The sequence below is a fragment of the Elaeis guineensis genome, chromosome 8 (genome assembly GCF_000442705.2).
Source record: "Elaeis guineensis isolate ETL-2024a chromosome 8, EG11, whole genome shotgun sequence".
NCBI classification, from domain to species: domain Eukaryota; kingdom Viridiplantae; phylum Streptophyta; class Magnoliopsida; order Arecales; family Arecaceae; genus Elaeis; species Elaeis guineensis.
The window spans coordinates 93673735-93697725 of NC_026000.2; the positions used below are offsets into that span (position 1 = coordinate 93673735).

The 23991-nt window shown below is 46.4% G+C and overlaps 1 non-coding gene across 1 annotated transcript; it reads left to right on the top strand.

Annotated features, from left to right (window-relative positions):
• Window positions 1-21841: 21841 nt before the first annotated feature.
• LOC114913510 (small nucleolar RNA R71) lies at window positions 21842-21946 on the top strand. The gene has a single exon (XR_003799481.1). It is a non-coding gene; the product is annotated as a small nucleolar RNA R71 (small nucleolar RNA).
• The last annotated feature ends 2045 nt before the right edge of the window (window positions 21947-23991 follow it).

Genomic DNA, 23991 nt, shown 5'->3' on the forward strand with positions numbered 1-23991 from the left:
TCCATTCGGATTATGCTTGCGATAGCTGCCCATCTGGACTATGAAATCTAGCAGATGGATGTGAAGATAGCTTTCCTAAACAAAGAGATGGACGAAGAGGTGCATATGATACAACCTGAAGGGTTCACATCCACAGATGAGTCTAAGGTGTGCAGGCTACAGAGGTCCATTTATGGACTTAAGCTGGCATCCCGAAGTTGGAACATATGTTTTGATAGGACGATCAAGACGTATGACTTCATTAAGAACGGAGAAGAGCCCTGCATTTATAAGTGGGCTAATGGTCTAGTAGTGATATTTCTTGTATTGTATGTGGATGATATTCTCTTAATCGGGAAGGATGTCCCTGCATTACAGGGAATAAAGATTTTGCTGTCGTCACAGTTCTTCATGAAGGATCTGGGAGAAGCTTCCTACATCCTAGGGATGAGGATCTATAGGGATAGATCTAAAAAGTTGCTTGACTTATCCCAGTCCACGTACATTGATATTCTACTGAAGAAGTTCAGCATGGAGAATTTCAAGAAAGGCTATCTATCGATAGGCCATGAAATTTTTCTCTCGAAGAGGGATTATCCGACAATACCTCAAGAGAGAGAGTGTATGGGTAGAATTTTATATACTTCGACAGTGGGATCTATCATGTATGCCATGACATGTACACGACCAGATGTGGCATACTCACTAGGGGTAGTGAGTAGATACCAATCTGATCTAGGGGAGAATCACTGGAAGGTTGTTAAAACCATCCTGAAGTATTTAAGAAATACTAAGGACCAGTGGCTTATTTATGGTGAATCGAACTTGAGACTTATAGGGTTTACAGACTCTAGTTTCCAGTCTGATCACGATGATAGCAAGAGTGTGTCAGAATTTATTTTTACCCTTTATGGTGGGGCTGTCTGTTGGAAGAGTTCCAAGCAGCACATTGTGGCTGATTCAGTTTGTGAAGCAGAGTATGTTGCTGCATCAGATGCTGCCAAAGAAGCGGTGTGGCTGAAGAAATTCATCACCGAGCTCGGAGTAGCACCCTCCCTTATTGGTCCAGTTCTGCTCTACTGTGATAACTCTGGAGCCATTGCTCAGGCGAAGGAACCGAAGGCACACCAGCGGATGGAGCATATTCTGCACCGCTACCATCTTATCCGTGAAATCATGGATAGAGGTGACGTCGACCTTCAAAAGATTGATGGAAAGGAGAACCTGGCCGACCCATTCACTAAAGCCATTGTGGTGAAGGAGTTCGATGACTTCAAGTCGAAGATGGGTATTAGATACTGCACCGATTGGCTTTAGGCCAAGTGGGAGATTGTTGGGAATAGTGTCCCAAAGCCAATCGTCAGCCTATTAACGGTTGTGCTCATTCTTGCATTAGTATATAAATTATAAATAAATAAAAATTATTTTGATATTTTTTCATCGTAAATTGTTTCATCTTTCTAATGAACTCCTATGTTGTAGTGAAGTCCTTAGGACTATTTAGACTTGATAAAGGAGGATTTGTCGTTTAGTCCTTAAACCTGTTCGCGATCAAATAATACGTTGTTACCAAGGACGATAATGTTTATCAAGCATAGGTCGTTGTGTGCCATATGGATTGGTTGTCTTCTTAACCAAAGAGTGTGGAGACACTGGTATGGCATACAGGTGAGATGTAAGGGTACATCTGGACTGAACGTGACCGACTCCGGAGTATTTTCTGCTGTCAAGATTTACTCCGATGGGATATGGGTATAACTATCCTTCCAACCTGAGACCGCCATGATGACTTGCAAGCAACTCACTGCACTTAGGCACTGGACTTCCTGAATTTCTAATTCAGTGATGGAAGGCTGCTAGGTGTAGTCAAGTACTTGACTTGTCGGTGCGTGTGTCAAGATGGGATTGACCACTCCAATTCAGGAGCTATGTATAGTCGTGTTTCAATTTAGTAAAATCTTGGCTAGTGTAGTCCTAGTGAGGAGTCACAAGACTGTTTGAGTTGAGCATGATTCGGATGATTTGATCAGGGTTGATAGTTTAACTTGAGTCATCCTATACACAGGGGTCAAAAGGGATAAATTATACAGTAACTATATTCGCGTAGGTTCTGAATGTTGCGAATGTGACTATTCGACCTATCCGGATGTCAGATACCAATGCTAGATGGTCACTTCGATTAGTACAGGAATTGGTTCCTATGCTACCGGCTTAGGTTCGAACCTGTAGGGTCACACACATTAGAGGTTCCTATCTGATCTGATGGCTGGTGAAGAGTCCCACTGGACTGGGACTCTTCGACCAAGAGTCCTGATGCTTGGGACTTTGAGTCCTATGTGTCTAGGACTCATGATCGAGAATCAAGATTCTCTGATCATGAGTTCCACACATTTTGGATACCGGGGTCAAGAGACCCACTGGTTTGGGACTCTTCGATCAAGGTTTCGTATCGATGGACTTTGATGCCCGATTGCCCATCGAATTTGGACTCAATATTTTTGAGAGGTTTAATTAGTGATTTGATCACTAATTAACTCAATTTGATTGAGTAATTATTTTTGGATCAAGTCCAATTGAATTGGATTCAGTTGGGTTTGACTCGATTAGGTTAAGAGTTGACCTAATCGCCGAGGTGGTTTGATCTCTGATCTGATAAGGGGTTTGGCTTAGTCAATTTCTGATTTGATTAAGATTTTATTGAGCCTAATTAAATCTAATTATGTTGGGTTTAACTTAGTCTAATTGTGCCTAACCTATTTTGATAAAGTTGGTTCAATTAGATTGGTTTAAAATTTGAAACCACCTTTGACTTATCTCCTTGTGCCACCTCACTCACCTGCGCCTATTTGAATTCATGAGAAATGAGTTCTCATGAATTTTCTCCCACATAGAAGCCTTCCCACGCCCCTTCTTTGTGCACCATTTTGAATGGATAAAGATGGTTGGTTGGCCATTCAAATTCAAATGAAGTTTGAATTTGAATGGGCAACTAATACCATGTGCCACCTCATCCCATGTGCGCCACTTGCTCTACATGAGAAAAGGTTTCTCATGTAAACTCTCCATGCATAAAGAAGCCCACGCCCCTCCCTTCTCACACCAAGAGTGGATAAAGATTGGTTGGTTGGCGTTTGAATTCAAATTCGATTTGAATTCAAGTGAGCAACCACTTATCTTTATCTTCTCACACGATGAAAACACTGAAAAGATGCATCTTGCACTATTTTTAAAAAGAAGAAAAGGTGGGGCATGCGATATCTGATCCAAGAGAGATAGGGTGGCATGAGAAGAGACTTCTGCATGAGAAAAGAAAAGAAAAGAAGAGAAAAGAAAAGAAAAAGTGGGTGCAGGGTCTTCTGTGAGTACCCTAGGATTTCTGCCTAGGGTTCGAAAAGTGAGAAGGTGAGCTACGAGTGTCATGAGCCCACCAAATTTCAGGAAGAGCTTCATCAACCTCTCAAGTATATCTGTTGATGATCTAGAGCATCCAAAGAGTCGACAGATCAAGATCAAAGGAGTTCGATCAGTATCAGCCATCGAAAGGATTCTACAACGAACTAGCATTCGTGAGGAGCCGATCAGATCGAGAGCTTTGTGTGGATGATCCGCAGAGGTCAGACATACTATGTGGCTACATTGCAATGATCAATCCTTTTCGATGGTGATCAGACTGCAGCGATCGACTACCTGCACGAAGGTAATGTGTTCTGAACACATAACAGTAAAATATTTACTGTAGATGTTTAAATTTTAAATTTAAATGCATGCTATATATATCATATTTAGATGCTTGTGTAGGATTAATACATATTAATTAATTAGATTAATTAATAATTTTTACTGTAAAATTATAATTTTGAAAAAGTTTTAAAATTATCATTTTACCCCTACACTGAAATTCCCACAGTTAGTAATTGATCAAATCTAATTAAAAATTAATTCTGATTGGGTCAATTCTTCTCTTGATCAATTTTAATAGATGTAATTGGTCAAGTCCATATTTTTGATTAGACCAATATGAACTTTGATCATAGCTCTGTGGTCGAATCCAAGTCTATAAGTTGATCAAATTGAAAATGACTAACCAGTTGGTATCTAAGATAAGTATGGCAGCTTTGATTGGTGATCAATAATTGAGAGCTACTCGCATAGATTGAGTCTATGTTGAGTTAATAGCAAATTCCTCCCATCGAGCTCACTTACCTGGCTAATATGGTGAATCATATTTTGATTAGATCACTTAATGATTGGAGTTGACCCATGCTAACTAAGAAATCAGTGTGACTGATTTAGGTGCCCCTAGTTTGACTTGTCTTGAATCTTCTTCATGACTTGATGAAGTCAGTGGGAGGATTTATGACTGGTTGGCTGGACTAGCTTTTACCTAATCTTCTTTAATCTGACTTGATGAAGTCAGTGGGAGGATTAAGATTAACTGGTCAAGTCTTTTCTTATCTCTTAATTCACCTAATTAAATCTTCTAAAATTGTTAGGTCCGTAAAAATAAAATAACTATGGTGATAACTAGATCATAGCCTCCCATTAAGTTGGGTGATAATGAGTCTAACGATTTAGATGATCATTGGAGGTGCCACACACCTAGTGTTCATCTGACTGTCAGAATTATCATACATAATATATTATTTTAGTTGTGTCTTTTTGATGATGGTCAGGTTGGTCGAGCCACACTCAGGCCTGGTCACTCATTTGTTAGATATACTAAATTTTGGCATGTTAATGGTTGGACCTACCAGAACTTTCAGTAGAGGCACCACATGCCTGCTAAAGAGATGTTTGGGGCAAAATTGAATACTAAAAATTATTTGATAAAATAATTAGTTAAGAACCTATCTATAGGTACACAAGGGTTGGCCGAGCCACACTCAGACCTATGTGCAGTCCATGTGGATTCTAGTACCCACTAAGAAATTAGTGTAATTCTTTGAATTGAAAGTAGAAGCTATCAATTCGAATAAAATAGTGGAAGAACCTTTAGACTAAAATCTATATCTTTAGACTTAATCAATTCATATACTAATTAGATTCTGATTTTTTTTATAGTTATGGCCACCACCTTGTCGACCTTTAGACTAAAATCTATGTCTTTAGACTTAATCAATTCATATACTAATTAGATTTTGATTTTTTTTTGCAGTTATGGCCACCACCTTGTCGCTCCGATCACTATTAGATAATGATAAATTGATGGGACCAAATTTTGATAGTTGGTATTGAAAGCTCAAAATTATCCTAAAGCATGAATGGATCTTGTATGTGTTAACTGATCTGGCACTCAAGGAGCTAGCTCCAAACATACGTAGCTCGATCAGAGATACTTATCAGAAGTAGCTCAATGATCGGACTATGGTTTGTTGTATTATGCTGATGGCAATGAATGATGAGTTTAGCCATCATTTTAAGAATGCTTAACTACAAGACATGTTGCAAATGTTGACTGAATCTTTTGGCACACCCGACGATGTTGAGAGGCACAAGACTAGTTGTACATCTTCAATGCTCGAATGAGGGAAGGAGCATCAGTCACTGATCATGTATTGTACATGATTGAGATGATTGAGCGCCTAAGCAAGTTCGACTTTTTTCTGCATGAGCAGTTGAAAAAAGATGCTATTTTGAACTCTCTGCCCAGTCCTACTTCTCTTTCCTTACTCATTTTCGAATGACAAAGCCTGCAGTTAACTACCACGGTTTGTTGGGGTTGCTGCAAAATTTTGAGAAGGATCACCAGCTCCAAAAGGAGTCGGTGAATGTTGTGGAAGAGTCTTTTTCTGAATGTCGACCCTTTAAGAAAGGAAAGAAGAACAAGAAGAACAAGAAAAGGATGCAAAGTGCTGGGGAACCCAAGCCCAGTCAGACCAAGAAATCCAAGTCTGACTAGAGTTAGGTGGAATGCTTCTACTACAAGAAGCAAGGGCACTAAAAAAGGAATTGTCCTCAATACATTTCCTCCCTAGATTCGAAAAGGTCGAGAAAGAAGCAAATTATTGCTAGACAAGGTAATTATACGATAACACCTTATAATTTCTCAATTTGTAATTCTACTACCTGGGTATTAGATATCAAAAGTCCTTTTCATATTTGCAATTCATTGCAGGGTCTGCAGGTCAGTAGGAGATTTGCAGAAGATGAGAGGTTTCTTAATGTTGAAGATGGAAGATCAGTTTCAGTTCTAGCATTAGAGACTATTAAGCTTGTATTCAAATTTAATTTAATTATTCTAAGTGAATGTCACTTTGTCCTTCCTTTTTACTGAATATTATTTCTTTAGGCCTTTTGGCCATGTACGGTTATAAAATTTTAATAAAAAAATAATTTTAATATCATTATGAATAGTATTAATGTGATGAATGGATAACTAAACAATGGTATTTACATATTGTCACAATCTGTTAGTGTAATGAACACGTCTAACAAATGCCCTAGAATTAGTAGTCTCTGATATCTACCTTTGGTATTGTAGGTTAGGTCATATTAACAAGAACAGAATAAACAGATTGACACAAAAAAAATCTTTGAAGTTAGTGATTGTGAATCACTCTCAATTTGTGAGTCTTGTCTTCTTGAAAAAATAATCAAATCACCTTTTACTGAAAAAGATGAGTGAGCCAGTGAAGTTCTAGGTCTGATACATACTGTTGTATGTAGACCAATGAATATTAGTGCCAAAGATAGATATTATTATTTCATTATATTTACAGATGACCTATCGAGGTATGGGCACATCTACTTAATGACACATAAGTCAGAATCATTTAAAATATTCAAATGATTCCATAATGAAGTAGAAAAATAAATTAAAAGAAAATATTAAAACTCTTTAGTCTGATCGAGGAGAAGAATACCTCTCCAGTGAGTTTCTCATATACTTAGAAGAGAATAAGATTCTCTGACAATAGACCCCTCCTGGAACATCACAGCATAATGGTGTATCAAGAAAGAGGAATCGAACCCTGTTAGACATGGTTTAGTCTATGATGGGCTTTGCAAGTCTATCAATTTTTTTTGGGGATATACACTCGAGTCGGTTTGTTATATTTTAAATAAAATTTTGAGTAAGTCTGTAAGTAAAACACCACATAAGATGTGGACAGGATGTAAGTCAGCACTCTCTCACCTTAGGGTTTGGAGATGTCCGGCTTATGTCAAACATTTGAAAACTGACAAGCTTGGACCTAGATCTAACAAATGTCTATTTGTAGGGTACCCAAAAAAGACCAAGGGATATTACTTCAACCTTACTAACGAACAGAAGGTGTTCGTCAGTAATAGTACAGTCTTTTTGGAAAAAAAAAAAATTTGATGAAGAAACTAATACCTCAAAGATTGAACTTGATGAAGTTTGATCGGTAGAAGAACCAATACAATCTAGTAAATGCATAGAGTTAGACTTGATTAGATCAAATTTAGAACTTATTGTAGAAACATCTTTAAGGAGATCTAGTAGAGTACTGTATCAATCAGATAGATATTATGATTTCTTAGTCTGAGATGGAGATCCAATTGAACTTGATGAGAATAATGAGGATCTGATCACCTATATGGATGTGATGCAGAGGTCTGACTTCGATAAGTTGCTAGAAGCCATGAAGTCTAAAATGGAGTTCATGAAAATTAATAATGTATGGACATTGGTTGACCCACCTGAAGGGCTAAAACTCATAGGGTGTAAGTGGATCTTCAAAAAAAAGAGGGACACAGATGGAAAAGTGGAGACCTATAAAGTCCGTCTGGTTGCCAAGGATTACTGTCAGTGTTATGGTATTGACTATTGTTGGTGCAAAAATCCGCTTGCGTCGGAGAAGCTGGAGTCGAGGGAGTCGCGGTCGCCGTCGGGACCTGCAAAAGAAGTCTAAATCGGAGGTGGGGTTGCTCCGGCAAGACCCTCCGACGCTCAAGTCAGTTCTCTGCCTCAACAAGAATAGAGTGCTCGAACGAAAATTTTAGCAGAGTTTTTAGGTAAAAATAAGAGCTTATCGAATAACGTATCTGGGGTCCCCCTTTTTATATGCAGAGGGTGCAACAGACTGATAGCGACGTTCATAACCGTCTGGTAGTGGGCCGCCCACAGTCAGGAGGAATTTGTTGTGAGGAGTAGTGGAGTGGACCCATGGCCCTCACTGTAGCGCGCCACGTGGAGTCTGCCGCAGGGAGTGGAGCGGCATCCGTAGTCGCGACTTGCCAGAGGATGGAAGAATCGTGCAGTATCCATTACAGAAGGTGGAGCAGGATTGTGGGCATCATAGCGGTTTGCCAGGGAATAGTGGAGCCGCACGGGATCCATCGCAGGAAGTGGAGCAGAGTCGTGGCCATCATAGCGGTCTGTCAGGGAATAATGGAGCTGTGCGGAATCCGTCGCAGGAAGTGGAGCAGGATCGTGGTGGTTGCTGTGTCGCACCAGGGAGCGCAGATCCGTCGGCTGAAGTTCGGCAGCAGTCGGAGTTGGTGACGGAGCCTGGCTCCCGTAGGAGTCCAGGTAGAGTCCTCCTGCAATTAACGTCAGGTGCGAAGTCCGGCTCCCGTAGGAGTCCGGGCAGAGCTCTCTTGCAGTTAATGTCAGGTGCGAAGTCTGGCTCCCGTAGGAGTCCGGACGGAGCTTACCGGCAGTTGAAGTTGGCGACGGAGCCCGGCTCCCGTAGGAGTCCGGGCGGAGTCCTCCTTGCGGTTGAAGTCATGGGCGGAGCCCGGCTCCTGTAGGAGTCCGGGCGGAGTCCCCCTTGGATCCGTGGATGGAGCTCGGCTCCCATGGGAGTCCGAGCGGAGTCCTCCTGCAATTAACGTCAGGTGCGAAGTCCAGCTCCCGTAGGAGTCCGGGCGGAGCTCTCCTGCAATTAAAGTCAGGTGCGAAGTCCGACTCCCGTAGGAGTCCGGACGGAGCTTACCGGCAGTTGAAGTTGGCGACGGAGCACGGCTCCCGTAGGAGTCCGGGCGGAGTCCTCCTTGCGGTTGAAGTCATGGGCGGAGCCCGGCTCCCGTAGGTGTCCGGGCGGAGTCCCCCTTGGAGCCGTGGATGGAGCTCGACTCCCGTGGGAGTCCGTGCAGAGTCCTCCTGCAATTAACATCAGGTGTGAAGTCTGGCTCCCGTAGGAGTCCGGACGGAGCTTACCGGCAGTTGAAGTTGGCGATGGAGCCCAGCTCCCGTAGGAGTCCAGGCGGAGTCCTCCTTGCAGTTGAAGTCATGGGCGGAGCCCGACTCCCGTAGGAGTCCGGGCGGAGTCCCCCTTGGAGCCGTGGATGGAGCTCGGCTCCCATGGGAGTCCGGGTGGAGTCCTCTTGTAATTAACATCAGGTGCAAAGTCCGACTCCCGTAGGAGTCCGGACGGAGCTTACCGGTAGTTGAAGTTGGCGATGGAGCCCGACTCCCGTAGGAGTCCGGGCGGAGTCCTCCTTGCGGTTGAAGTCGTGGGCGGAGCCCGGCTCCAATAGGAGTCCGGGCGGAGCCCCCCTTGGAGCCGTGGATGGAGCTCGGCTCCCGTGGGAGTCTGGGTGGAGTCCTCCTGCAATTAACGTCAGGTGCGAAGTCCGACTCCCGTAGGAGTCCGGATGGAGCTTACCGGTAGTTGAAGTTGGCGACGGAGCCCAGCTCCTGTAGGAGTCCGGGCGGAGTCCTCCTTGCTGTTGAAGTCGTGGGCGGATCCCTGCTCCCGTAGGAGTCCGGGCGGAGTCCCCCTTGGAGCCGTGGACGGAGCTCGGCTCCTGTGGGAGTCCGGGCGGAGTCCTGCAATTAACGTCAGGTGCGAAGTCCGACTCCCGTAGGAGTTCGAACGGAGCTTACCGACAGTTGAAGTTGGCGACGGAGCCCGGCTCCCGTAGGAGTCCGGACAGAGTCCTCCTTGCGGTTGAAGTCGTGGGTGGAGCCCGGCTCCCGTAGGAGTCCGAGCGGAGTCCCTCTTGGAGCCGTGGATGGAGCTCGGCTCCCATGGGAGTCCGGACGGAGTCCTCCTGTAATTAACGTCAGGTGCGAAGTCCGGCTCCCGCAGGAGTCCGGATGGAGCTTACCAGTAGTTGAAGTTGGCGACGGTGCCCGGCTCCCGTAGTAGTCTGGGCGGAGTCCTCCTTGCGGTTGAAGTCATGGGCGGAGCCCGGCTCCCGTAGGAGTCCGGGCGGAGTCCCCCTTGGAGCTGTGGACGGAGCCCGCAAGAGTCAATCCCGCTGAGAACTTCGACTGTGGGTATTTTATACCCAACACCAGTCCCCCTACTTTCGAGTTTGAATTTTGAATGAAGGAAGTACAGAGAGATTGGCATAGCCAAAGTTATCCTCTCGAATCCTGCACACGACCGCCTCCAGATATTTTGGCATTAAATGTGCGCGTGCTGGGGTCTTTTCGATTCGGGGCGATACGAAAGGACTCTTCAAAATTTCTGCTGGTATACTGGCCCAGGTACAGTGCAGTAATGGCCCTGCCAACCGCCAGCCACTTTCAGCCGCCTACCATGGTGAGTGGGACACGTGTCGAGTGCGGGCCGGCCCGGGGGGATTCGCGATCATTATGGCGTCGGATCCCAGGGTCTATATAAACTTGTCCTTCTGCCTTTGGGGCTCTTATTCCGCTTCAGAATTCTAGCAGTATCCGCCTTTTCTCCGAGTGCCCTGTCTCTCTTGGCGTCTCCTTGGGACATAGGCGCCCTTCGAGTCATCCCTGTCCTCGCCCCTCTGCATCTCTCAGAGCGATCTAGGTTAGTCCCGGAACCTCCGCCTCTCTTTTCGCCATCTAGGAGCCTTTTCTTTGCCATTTTCTTCTGTCATATTCCTCCGAGTTAGTCTACTATGACCTCTTATCCTTTGCCCCGCCTGTCTCCTTCGGGATCTTTAGAGTCTTCATTAGAAGTCATTTGAAATGTCTTTTGGCTTTTCCGCTTCCAGCGGCTCTGGGAGTTCTTCCGCCTCCACCCCCCAGGTCCCCCGTTCTGTAGATGAATCCATACCTGGGGTGGGGCCTCGCCCGATTTTTGCACCGGGTGCCATTCCCTATTCCTTGACTCCGGATGAACTCCTGCTGATAAGCGTTCAGTATGGAGTTCCCTCGGAGTATGACCTGGAGCTTCCCGGCCCCTCCGATCGGGCCAGCACTCCCCCATCTGGTCGCTTTTGCCTGTATCAGGAGGTGTTTCATGCCGGGCTCCGACTTCTGCTTCCGTCCTTTATTGTCGCCCTCTTTCGCTTTTTAGATATCTCTTTGGCTTCTGTTGCCCCGAATTCTTTTAGGTTTTTGATAGGGTTTCTCTCCCTTTGCCACGTAGTCGAGGTCCAGCCATCCCTCTCTCTATTTAGGCATTTTTATACCTTCAAGCGCCATCCTTCGGTGAAGGACTGGTGGTATTTCTCCCCCCAGTTCGGCAAGAAGGAGTTGCTGAAAGGTGCCCCCTCTTTGATCCACAACTGGAAGGGAAAATACCTCTTCGTCCACTGCTCGACCTTGAGGCTGGGCCTGCCCCCTTGGGGCTCTCTGAGGGATTCTGTTCGTCAGGCCCCCAGTCTGGGGGAGGACGACCTCCAAGCTGTCCAGAAGCTTCTTGCCTATTCTGCTCCTTCCCTTCCCAACCTTCTGAGGGAGCAATTTTTATTCAACGTCGGCCTGAGCCCCCAGAATCCTGCGAGTACTTCATCTTTTCCTTTATCTTCTTTTCTTCTGCCCTTCTTCTTTTTCTTTCTCTTTTTTCACTCTTCTTCCTTCTCTCTCTTTTTCTCCTCTTTTTCTTCTTTTCTTCTCTATTTTTTTTTTACCCCATTGTCGATTTTTGACTCCCGATTGATTGGTTTGCCTTTTTTTTTTTTTTTTTTTTAAGGAATGGACGCCGAAGCAGCGCGGATGCTTGCCAGGGGCCTCAGGGCCCACAAAAGAAAGGGTGTCGCGACCTCCGGATTGGCGAAGAGGGCCAGGGCAGAGGAGTCGAGCTTGGCCACACCCGTCCAGGCGGCTCCAGCGATTGACATTCCCTCAGGCGTCGAGCCAACGGCCCCCCGGACCTCCTCGAGGAGTCCGCCGACTGGGGCCCCCATTTTGGGGGTCCGCTCCACGGAGGTGCCCGTAGCCGAGAGGGGGAAGAGAAGAAAGTCGGTGGCCCAGAGGGTGAGTAGCCGTCGAACTGCTGCTAACGAGTCCCTCGGCTCTGAAGAGGGGCCAGAGAATCCCTTCAATGACAGGGACTTGATCAGGCGGTTGATCGATGGCTGCATTCTGCCCGAAGTCGTCGAGAGGATCGACCACGCCGATCCTGAGCAGCGGGTCTGGGACTCTTTAGGATCCTTCCTTGAGGTAAGCAAATCTTCATTTACCCGCTATTCGGCCCTTGTTCTGATCCCCTAGCCGCCCTTGCAGATTGGGCACCAGCTCCTTGCCAATATCGAGGCAACGAACCGTGCGAGGAGGGACATCATCCAGGTGGAGGAGCACTGTCGGGCCGAGGTTGCTCACCTCAAAGAAAAAATGGCTGAAGTAGTCGCCCTCCAAGAGGTCCTGGAAAGAGAGAAACAAGCCCGGGAGGAGGAAAAGCAGACCTTGGAGGAGACGGCGAGGAAGGCGGAGGCCGAGGTCGCCAATTTGATTGAGCAGACTCCAGTCTTGGTCTCGGAGGCCAGGGCTCTTGCGGTAGAGGAGTTCAAGGCCTCCGCAGAGATGAGGGACCTGAACGTCCAATTCGGCCAGGAGGCATTCATTAAGGGGTTCGAGCTCTGCCAGGAGAGGATGGCCAGAAAATTTTTGAAGCTCGACCTTAACTTCCTGGGTGAGGAGTCTGAAGATGAGGCCGGTCTCTCTTCTGCCATCACCGCTGCAGCAGCCCCCCCTCCCGGAATGCCGAGCTCTCTGACTCCTGCCCCTGAGGTCTGAGACCTCCGACCTTGTAGTTTTATTTTTTCGTAATTTTCCTTTACCTTCTTGTCTTCAAAAATCATCCAATCAATAAAGTTGAATTTTTTGTCGTGGGCAGCTTCTTCCTCCTTTTCTTCTTTCTGTTTTTCTTTCTGTGATGAGACGTGTCTTGATACTTTTATCTTCCAATGGTAGCACCCTGCCGAAGCACTTCCCCTGCCCCTGGGGATCCCGCTGAAGTCGACGATCTAGCGGCTGAAGAAGGAGGTTCTTCAGTTGACAAAGAGGTCAAAGAAGATGGAAGGCGAACTTCGTAGATTGAGGGAGGGCCATTCTGAAGCCACCGCAGAGGCCACCCGCTTTCGGAATCTCCACGTGAAGGGGATCATGGAGTATAGCCAGAGGAAGGCGGACTTCGCGAAGGAGCTTGAGGAATGCAAGAAGAGCGCCAGTGACCGAATTTGGGCTCAAGCTGCTAAGATCAGCGCTCTCAGGGTGGAACTGTTTGCTGCGAAGGAGAAGATCGGCCAGCTGGAAGGAAGTTCATCCGGCTCTTGGCCCAGGCCGACGGCGATCGGGAGTGGTCGAAGAGGGTCTCCGCCCTTCAGCAGCAGCTTCAAGATGCCGAGATGAGCTACGACATGCATCGGGCCAGTTGGCGCAGGCAGGTGGATGAATATAAAGGGAGACTCAGGGTGGTGACCGATGAAGTTGCCCGTCTTCAGAGGCAGCTGGCTGACAGGGCTCAGCTTACTTTCGCTCGGGATTCTGATGAGCTCCAATCCCTAAGAGGAACCGTTGAAGGGATTTCTGTCGCCCTCGGGGAAAAGACGACTGAGCTGCAACAATTGAAGATCCAACTGGCATACGAGCAGCGGGCCATCATGGATGCGGAGGCAGAATCTGAGGTCCTGAGAAAGATGCATCGAGAGGTGGAGGCCGAAAGCCAGCGACTTCGTCGGGCGCTCCAGGATGCACTGCTGAAAAAGGGAGAGCTAGAGGAAGAAGTTGAGAATCTGAGGCAGTCCTGGATAGAGGGTGGAGTAGATAATTCTAGATCGAAAGGAGCAAAGCTTCCCTAGGGCTCTTCTTGGCCTTCCGTCTTTTCATGTATACATTTTCTCTTTTGTTGTTTTGTCCCGCTTTTGTCGCTTTGTTTTTCTTCCTTTGGCCTTTCGGGTTTCGTGGTGTATATTTTGCAAATGGAATGAAAAAGAAAAGGAGATTTTGTGTTACCTCATCTGCATATCGTATTAAATTATCGCCCGTCGGACTTCTCTTGTCGTTCGACTTGTCCGACGTTGGCATCGCTTGGAGGTGCCCGATCGCCGATGTGATGGTTTGCTTTCCATGGTGGTTCGAATTTTGTAGTACTTCGGAGGTATCGCCATCTTCTTAATTTGTGTCGAGAGCCTTCTTAGAGGCCGAGGGTGTTTGGTAGGAACTCCCCGTCTTTGTTGAGACGAGGTTCCTTAGGCCTTTGGTGTGGTTCGTCCTTCATCTGTTTTCGTCGTAGCTCGTCGCTCTTCCTCTTTAATTTCCCTCCTCTTTTCAGAGTGAGGGCCCTCCCCTCGCTTCTTGCGGGGGTGAATAGGAGTGTGGAGGTGCCACTGAGGGGCCTTTTCCCTTCATCCGATCTTGTCGGGCGTCCGGGTTTCGTCACCATCAGGACGAGGTTCTCCTCCCATTCCCAATGGGGCTGCGGGGGCACGTAAGGGCCATTGCCAGGGTCTCTCCCCCCAATCCGGTCTAAAGGAACCGGACCTTCGACTTTGCTCATGTCAGGATGAGGTTCTCCTCCTGTTCCTGACATGGCCGTGGGGGCGCGTTAGGGCGTTGTAAGACCTCTCCCCCCATCCGGTCTAAAAGAACCGGGCCTTCAACTTTGATCATGTCAGGATGAGGTTCTCCTCCTATTTCTGACATGGCTGTGGGGGCACATTAGGGCGCTGTAAGGCCTCTCCCCCCATTCGGTCTAAAAGAACCGGAACTTTGACTTTGCTCATGCCAGGACGAGGTTCTCCTCCTGTTCCTGACATGGCTGTGGGGGCACATTAGGGCGCTGTAAGGCCTCTCCCTCCATTCGGTCTAAAAGAACCGGGCCTTTGACTTTGCTCATGCCAGGACGAGGTTCTCCTCCTGTTCTTGACATGGCTGTGGGGGCACATTAGGGCGCTGTAAGGCCTCTCCCCCAATCCGATCTCAAGATAATCGAACTTTCATTTTAGGTATGTTAGGATGAGGTTCTCCTTCCGTTCCTAACATAACTTTGTTTTAGGCATTTGAAGGGGTTATACCCAATCGTGACGAATCCATGCCAAATGGGAAGAGCGTGTTAAGTCGAAAGGAATTTAGATGCAAGGCAAAATCATAGGCGATACATTTACAGGTTTCCCAAGTCCCATGGTTGTGGGAGGTCTGCTCCTCTTTGAGGCCCTCCGACGATGGAGTCGATGGTCCCGATGGGAGGCCGATCCCCGGGCTGCTCCTCCCTTCTTGGCGGTTCAGGTTGCGGCAGAGCCCTTGGCCGATCTCCTCTACCCTCAGGCCGACGTCGTATGAACCTATCGAGTCGACCTCGCTGGATGAGCTCCTCGATCTCATCTCAGAGCTGGATGCATTCCTCCGTGTCATGGCCGTGATCACGGTGGTAGAGACAGAACTTGTTGGGGTTGCGCTTCCCGGGGTGTGTGCGCATCCTCTCCTACCTAGGGAGCTGCTCCCTGACCTCCATCAGTACCTGGGTCTTTGAGGCATTGAGGGGGGCGTAGTTGTGGAACCTTCCCGATGGAGAACCCCGCCGAACCCCGTGATCCGGACTCCTCTGCCTGCATACTCGGGGTGGAGTATGGGCACACTTGTGCCCAGGAGGGGATCGAGAATGCAGCCGAGCTTCTCTCGACCTTTTTTCAACTGCGGGCTTATTCGAGTCTCCCACCTGCCACTCTCTTGTGGTCTCCTCATCCTTCATTTTGAAGGCTTCTTTCGCTCGGGCGTATCCTTCAGCCCGAGCCAATAAATCAGCAAAATCCCTAGGGTACTTCTTCTCCAGGGAGAACAAAAGGTCATTCTTCTGAAGGCCGCCCTTCAGAGCAACCATTGCGACTGATTGGTCCAAATTTCGGACCTCCAGCGCCGTGACGTTGAAATGGTTGATGTAGGCTCGGATGGACTCCCCATCTCTCTGCTTGATATTGATGAGGGACTCCGAACCCTTTCGGGGGCACCGGTTGCTGACAAAATGGGCCATAAATTGGTGGCTCATTTGATCGAAGGAAAAGATGGTACCCGATTTCAGAGCCGAGTACCAGTTTCTCACCGCTCCCTTCAAGGTGGATAGGAAGGCTCGGCATAGAATGGTGTCGGGAGCACCGTGAAGCAGCATCATCATCTGGAAGGCTTCCAGATGATCAACCAGGTTCGAGGTCCCGTCATAGCTTTCAAACTGGGGGAGCTTGAAGTTTGACGGGATCGGTTCCTGCATGATCATTTGAGAGAAGGGAGGGTCAGTGCAAATATCCTCACCATAAGCGGGGGGAGCATGGCGGAGTTCTTCGATCCGTCAGTTCATCTCTTGGAGTCTTCGGTCTAGAAAATCCTCTCGACTTCGAGTATTGAGGGTCCTCTGGCAGAATGGGGGCAGGGATCTTCCAGGGGTGGAGTCGTGGTCCGATTGAGGGCTCTCCACCCTCGGGTTCGTTTTCCCAGGAAGGACGGGGTGGCTACCCCAAGTGGCCCACCCCACCGTCGGATTCTGGTGTTCCGATGACACCCTTTTTAGGTGCACTGATGCTTGCGGCTGCTGCTGCTGCTGCATAGCCTGCATAGCTTCTGTGAGGCCTCTAACCTGCTGCGCTAGCAGATCAAATTGCTCCACACCGACCGCCATCGCCGGAGGAGGAGGAGGAGGTTGAGAAATAGGAGGGGAGGTCGGAGCCTGGGATCTGGCCATGGAGGTCGTGGATCGTCGCGTGGATGCCTTGCGGGGAGGCATCGAGCAAAGACCAAGTGGAGGAAGGAGGAGAGGATGCCGAAAAAGACACCCGGGGGCGGTCCCATTGAGTGCTCCTTTAAGAACAAGGGTACCGCGAAGATACAGGCCCCTTCCTCTAGCGCCAATCCTGTTGGTGCAAAAATCTGCTTGCGTCGGAGAAGCTGGAGTCGAGGGAGTCGCGGTCGCCGTCGGGACCTGCAAAAGAAGTCTAAACCAGAGGTGGGGTTGCTCCAGCAAGATCCTCCGATGCTCAAGTCAGTTCTCTGCCTCAACAAGAATGGAGTGCTCGAACAAAAATTTTAGCAGAGTTTTTAGGTAAAAACAAGAGCTTATCGAATAACGTATCTGGGGTCCCCTTTTTTATAGGCGGAGGGCGCAACAGACTGATAGCGACATTCATAACCGTCTGGTAGTGGGCCACCCACAGTTAGGAGGAATTTATTGCGAGGAGTAGTGGAGTGGACCCATGGCCCTCACTGTAGCGCGCCACGTGGAGTCTGCCGCAGGGAGTGGAGCGGCGTCCGTTGTCGTGACTTGCCAGAGGATGGAAGAATCATGCAGTATCCGTTACAGAAGGTGGAGCAGGATCGTGGGCATCATAGCGGTTTGTCAGGGAATAGTGGAGCCGCACGGGATCCATCACAGGAAGTGAAGCAGAGTCGTGGCCGTCATAGCGGTCTGTCAGGGAATAATGGAGCTGCGCGGAATCCGTCGCAGGAAGTGGAGCAGAATCGTGGCGGTTGCTGTGTCGCACCAGGGAGTGCAGATCCATCAACTGAAGTTTGACAGCGATCGGAGTTGGTGACGGAGCCTGGCTCCCATAGGAGTCCGGGCGGAGTCCTCCTGCAATTAACGTCAGGTGCGAAGTCCGGCTCCCGTAGGAGTCCGGGCGGAGCTCTCCTACAGTTAAAGTCAGATGTGAAGTCCGGCTCCCGTAGGAGTCCGGACGGAGCTTACCGACAGTTGAAATTGGCACGGAGCCCGGCTCTCGTAGGAGTCCGGGCGGAGTCCTCCTTGCGGTTGAAGTCGTGGGCTGAGCCCGGCTCCCGTAGGAGTCCAGGTGGAGTCCCCCTTGGAGTCATGGATGGAGCTCAGCTCCCATGAGAGTCCGAGTGGAGTCCTCCTGCAATTAACGTCAGGTGCGAAGTCTGGCTCCCGTAGGAGTCCGGGCGGAGCTCTCCTGCAATTAAAGTCAGGTGCGAAGTCCGACTCCCGTAGGAGTCCGAACGGAGCTTACCGGCAGTTGAAGTTGGAAACGGAGCCCGACTCCTATAGGAGTCCGGGCAGAGTCCTCCTTGCGGTTGAAGTCGTGGGCGGAGCCCAGCTCTCGTAGGAGTCCAGACGGAGTCCCCCTTGGAGCCGTGGATGGAGCTCGGCTCCCGTGGGAGTCCGGGCAGAGTCCTCCTACAATTAACGTCAAGTGCGAAGTCCGGCTCCCGTAGGAGTCCGGACGGAGCTTACCGGCAGTTGAAGTTGGCGACGGAGCCTGGCTCCCGTAGGAGTCCGGGCGGAGTCCTCCTTGCGGTTGAAGTCGTGGGCGGAGCCCGGCTCCTGTAGGAGTCCGGGCAGAGTCCCCCTTGGAGCCGTGGACGGAGCTCGGCTCCCGTGGGAGTCCGGGCGGAGTCCTCCTGCAATTAACGTCAGGTGCGAAGTCTGGCTCCCATAGGAGTTCGGATGGAGCTTACCGGCAGTTGAAGTTGGCGACGGAGCTCGGCTCCCGTAAGAGTCCGGATGGAGTCCTCCTTGCGGTTGAAGTCATGGGCGGAGCCCGACTCCCGTAGTTCTTTTTCTATTGTGGTGTAGTTTAATTGGGTATTGGAAAGAGTCTTGCTAGCATAATAGATCACATGTAGCTCCTTAATGATTTTTTGGCCTAAGACGGCACCTATTGCAAAGTCAGAGGCATCACACATAATCTCAAATGGAATGGACCAGTCAGGGGGTTTTATTATGGGTGCTGTTGTCAGGGCTGTTCGTAATGTGTTGAACGCTTTCAAACAGTCTTCGTCAAAGACAAATGGTGTATCCTTGGCCAACAGATTGCACAAGGGTCTTGAAATCTTGCTAAAGTCTTTGATGAAGCGTCTATAAAATCCGGCATGACCTAAGAAGGATCGTATTTGTCGGACCGAAGTAGGGGGTGGTAGTTTTGAAATGACCTCAACTTTGGCTTTATCTACCTCGATACCTTTTTCAGAAATAATATATCCTAATACAATTCCTTTCCACACCATGAAATGGCGCTTTTCCCAACTTAGGACAAGATTTGTCTCCATACACCGTTTAAGAACTTTGGAAAGATTATGGAGACAATCCTCAAAGGTGGTTCCAAACACAAAAAAATCATCCAAAAAAACTTCAAGACATTTATCCACCATATCCAAAAAAATGGCCAGTATGCACCGTTGAAATGTAGCGGGTGCATTGCAAAGCCCGAACGGCATACGCCGAAAAGCGAAGGTGCCATAGGGGTAGGTGAAGGTAGTCTTTTCTTGGTCATCCAAAATACAGGTACTTGATTGTACCCTGAATAACCATCAAGAAAATAGAAAAAACTTTATCCTGCTAACCGTTCTAAGATTTGGTCGATGAAGGGCAATGGAAAATGGTCTTTCCTAGTAACGGCATTCAGTTTTCTATAATCTATGCATACTCACCATCCAGATGATATGCGAGTGGGAAGCAGTTCACCTTCTTCGTTCTCAACCACAGTAATACCTGATTTTTTAGGTACTACTTGAGTGGGACTGACCCATTTACTATCGGATATGAGGTAGATGATTCCAGCATCTAACCACTTTACCACCTCTTTCTTTACTACTTCACGCATGTTTGGGTTCAATCTCCTCTGCATATCCCGATGGGGTTTGGTATGTTCCTCAAAATGAATATGGTGCATGCAAATGGAGGGGTCAATTCCTTTTAAATCGACAATGGACCAACCGATAGCCTCTTTGTGTTCCTTCAGAATACCAACCAATTGTGCTTCCTGATTAGGGGTCAAGTTTGATGCAATGATTGCTGGGAGGGTGTCATTGAGTCCTAGGAATCATACTTGAGCGTAGCAGGAAGGGGTTTCAATTCTAACATAGGTGGTGATTCTAAAGATGGGACTATTGGTGTATTGGCTAATGTGGGCAATGGCTCATACTTGATTGTCCATGGAGGAGTGGTTTTATCATGTGGTGTATCCAACAAGATTTTAACTTCTTTCATATATTCCTCAAAGTCATACACTCCAAAGTGAGCCAAGCAAGTATCTAAGGGGTCTGGTGCTAGAATTATGGGTGTTGCATCTTCTATAATATCTTCTAATGTATCTACTTCGAAGCAACTATCCATTGATGGTCCTTGGGAAGCACCAAACACATTCAATCTTAGTTTCTTATTCCCAAATGATACATCCATGACTCCTGTCCTACAATTAATGCATGCATTTACCGTAGCTAGGAAGGGTCGTCCTAAGATAATGGGAATTTGTCTGGGGTTGCCACTTAGTTCCATGTCGAGAACCAGAAAATCAACTGGAAAGTAAAACTCATCTACCTTGACCAAGACATCCTCAAGCATTCCACGTGGTTCCTTAATTGATCTATCGGCTAACTGCAGTGTGACTGATGTGGGTTTCAGTTCTCCGAATCTAAAAAGTTCATACACCGAATTAGGTAAAAGATTCACACTTGCCCCTAAATCCAGAAGAGCTTTTTCAATGTGATAATCTCCTATAACACAGGAAATGATGGGGGCTCCTGGGTCCTTAAGCTTTGGAGGAGTGGCATGCTGGAAGACAGAACTAGCCTGTTCAGTGAGGCATACTTTCTTTGGGATTTGTGATCTAGATTTATATTTTTGGGTGCACAAATCCTTCAAAAATTTGGCATAAGCAGGGACCTATTTGATTGCGTCTAGAAGCGAAAGATTAATTTGGACTTGCTTAAACAATTCCAACATCTCATCGAGTTTTTCTCCCTTCTTATCTGTAGGAATAGGGGCTTTCAGGGCATCCAGAAATGGGGCTTTAGGCAAGTAAGATGATTCCGGTGCAGTTGGTTCCTTCTCTATTTTCAGGTCCTCCTTGTTCTTGGATGATTTGACTTCGGTTAGAGGTTTAGGGTCGGTCTCATTGGTTTTACTAGTGTGTTCAATGACCTTCCCACTTCTCAGAGTTATGATTGATTTGGCATGTTCAGAAAAAACTTCTGGGGTATTAGAGCTCTCAATCGCAAATTGCCCTCTTGGGTTGCTCTCGGGTTGGCTAGGTAATTTTCCTCCTTCCCTTCTACTGAATGCAGTTGCTAGTTGACCTATTTGGGTCTCTAGCTTAGCAATGGATTGTGTGTGGGAGTTAAGGGTCTGAGTGTTGACTTCTAATCATTCTAGTGCTTTCAAAACTTTTTCCTCAAAAGCTGAGCTGTGACCAGTAGTAGACGGTTGAGGAACACTTTGAAATTGATGGTATGGTCCATGCCTATATGTTGGGTCCTGATATTGAGGTCGAGGTGTGGCAGGACCAACCACTGGTTGTGGTCTCCAGGAAAAATTTGGATGGTTTCTCCAGCCGGGGTTATAAGTGTTCGAATATGGATCGTTTCCTGGTCTGCGAGCTTGTTGGACTTTAGCTTACTGAACCTGCTTGTGCACAAACTCAGAAAATTGAGGTGCGGTTGGGCATTCACTAACAAAATGGTTCGGACTTGCACACAATGCACAAACTTCTTGGATTGGGTTAGGTGGAATTGGAGATTGTCCAATATTTAGAAGACGATCTAATTTTTTTGACAGTTCATCTACCTTATGATGGATATCTATGGCATTTCCTACTTCATATATGCCACCTCTCTTTGGGTTTAACATGGGTTTATCTCTAATAGAGGCAGACATATGATGTAATAAATTTTTACTTAAAATTTTAAATAGTTGCCATGCCTCATCCTCACTTTTCAGCATGAATGTCCCACCGCATGATGCATCGACCATTTGTCGATGTCTTTCAGAGAGCCGATCATAAAAATATTGGATTAACTACCACTTGGGTACAGCATGGTGGGGATATTTTCTAATAAGGTCCTTTAATCTCCCCATGTTTCATGAAATATTTCTCCATCTAATTGGAAAAAATTAGTTATTGCTTTCCTTATTTGATTAGTTTTTTCTATGGAAAAATATTTCTCGAGAAACTCTCCTTGCAGCTGGTCCCAGGTTGATATAGTCATGGAATCCAAAGTATGTAGCCAGTATTTGGCTTTGTCCTTAAGTGAGAAAGGAAATAATTTTAACCTAAGAGCATCATCAGAGAAGTTGTGAATTTTGACAGTTGAGCATATCTCAAGAAATTCTTCAAGATGTTTATAAAGGTCCTCATTACTAAGTCCATAAAATGAAGGTAACATTTGGATTATACTGGACTTAATTTCATATTGAGTGGCCTCCACAGAGGGCACTTGAATACAAGGAGAGTAGGTATATGTGGAAGGAGTAAAGTACTCCTTCAATTGCTTGGGTGGATCATTCTCTTGATTTCGGTCTATATTTTTACGTCTATTCGCTCTAAAGGTTCTTTCTATTTCTGGATCAAAAGATTGGATTTTTAGTCGTAACGATCTACGGCCAAGCATACACCTTATAATTATACTATAGAGCAAACACAAATTTTTTTTTTTATAATATATATATATTTATAATAAAGTGAGAAAAGAATGAAGAAAATCTAAAGAGAAGAACCTAAGAATCTTAAATCTATGAAAAGGGAGAAGTTAGTTAATGTTTAGATGTTAATTGCAATCAACTTAAATAAGCATAGACTCTTTATCTTAAGGTTAACTTAGATCTAGACAGCTCCTAACTTCTAAGACTGCCTTTGAGCACTCCAAGCTCAAGACTGACTAACTGACTCGGCCAGGTAAGCGTAAGATATGGGAGGTTCCCTGCTCGTTGCTTTTCTTAGATACCAACTGAATTGGCCAGGTCAATCAACGGAACCAATTGAAAACCACTTTCTTTAACCACTTGCCTTAGACACCGAGCAATTAACCAATCCGCACACGGTTCAACTCTAGGGCTTTCTTATCCTATTGAGCTCAAAATCCTTAGGGGTCAACATCTAATTAATTTTAGATTAAGGTCTAGGTTATGCAAATGCAAGGTAGTGATTTGTAGGCCAAGGAAGGGTGATCAAATCTCCACCTTATCTGATTAATGGGTTATTGCCCTTAAGATTAATTATGAAGATGAGATGTAAAGAAACACGGTATCCAATCAAGTTAAAAAATTTTATATTTGGGGTTATGCTATTTTAGTTAAGTGTTATGAAATGTCAGTGGCTTTTTTTTTTTTTTCAACCGTGCCAAGGTCCCCGACAACGGTGCTAAAATTTGATGCATAATCATTGATAGCACCAAAAATAACTCTACTCACTACGTAGGTAGGATGAGTCGAGATCGTATCCTCAGGGACTTTGGGCTAAGTTGAGATTGCAAAATAAAAGAAAGAAGCGTTGTTTTTGATTTAAAAAATAAATTATCTTAAAATTGATGTAATTAAGAAATAAAGAACTTAAGAGTTTTGAATTAATTTTGCACTAGCAGAGTTGTATCTCTTTTTTAATTAAATAGATGCGATTAATCTTAGAAAAAATATCTATCTTTCTTCGGCACACCCCGTACCCATAGATCACGGTGCGTCTCCGAAAAGTACTAGGTAAACAATTCTTCTTTCCTCGGCACGCCCCATACCCGTAGATCATGGTGCATCTCCAAAAAGTAAAAGTTGTTCCTAATATTAATCTAACAATAAAGCATAAATAAAAGCATATGAAAGAGAGCAAATAAAGAACTCATGATGATTTAAATAAAAAGTATAATCTTTATTGCATATAAAGAAATACAAGAAAATTTAGAACAATAAACCATCTTTGTGTCGTTACAAAATTTCTTCTCCACTCCCGAGACTGCTAGCCTAGCTGCTCTGAAGTAGTCCCTTTCTATTCCTCTATGCAAGGCTCTAGAAAAATTTCTGGGCTCCCCCTTCAATGGGAGTACAAAAGCCTTTTTATAGGTATTAGGAGGGAGGAGTTTTACATGATTTTCTGATATGGGACTAAAGAAATGCTAAAGACTAAAAGATGGATGGATGAGATGAAAATATCACAAATAAATAAAAAAAATATAAATCTTTCCTCTCAAAATAT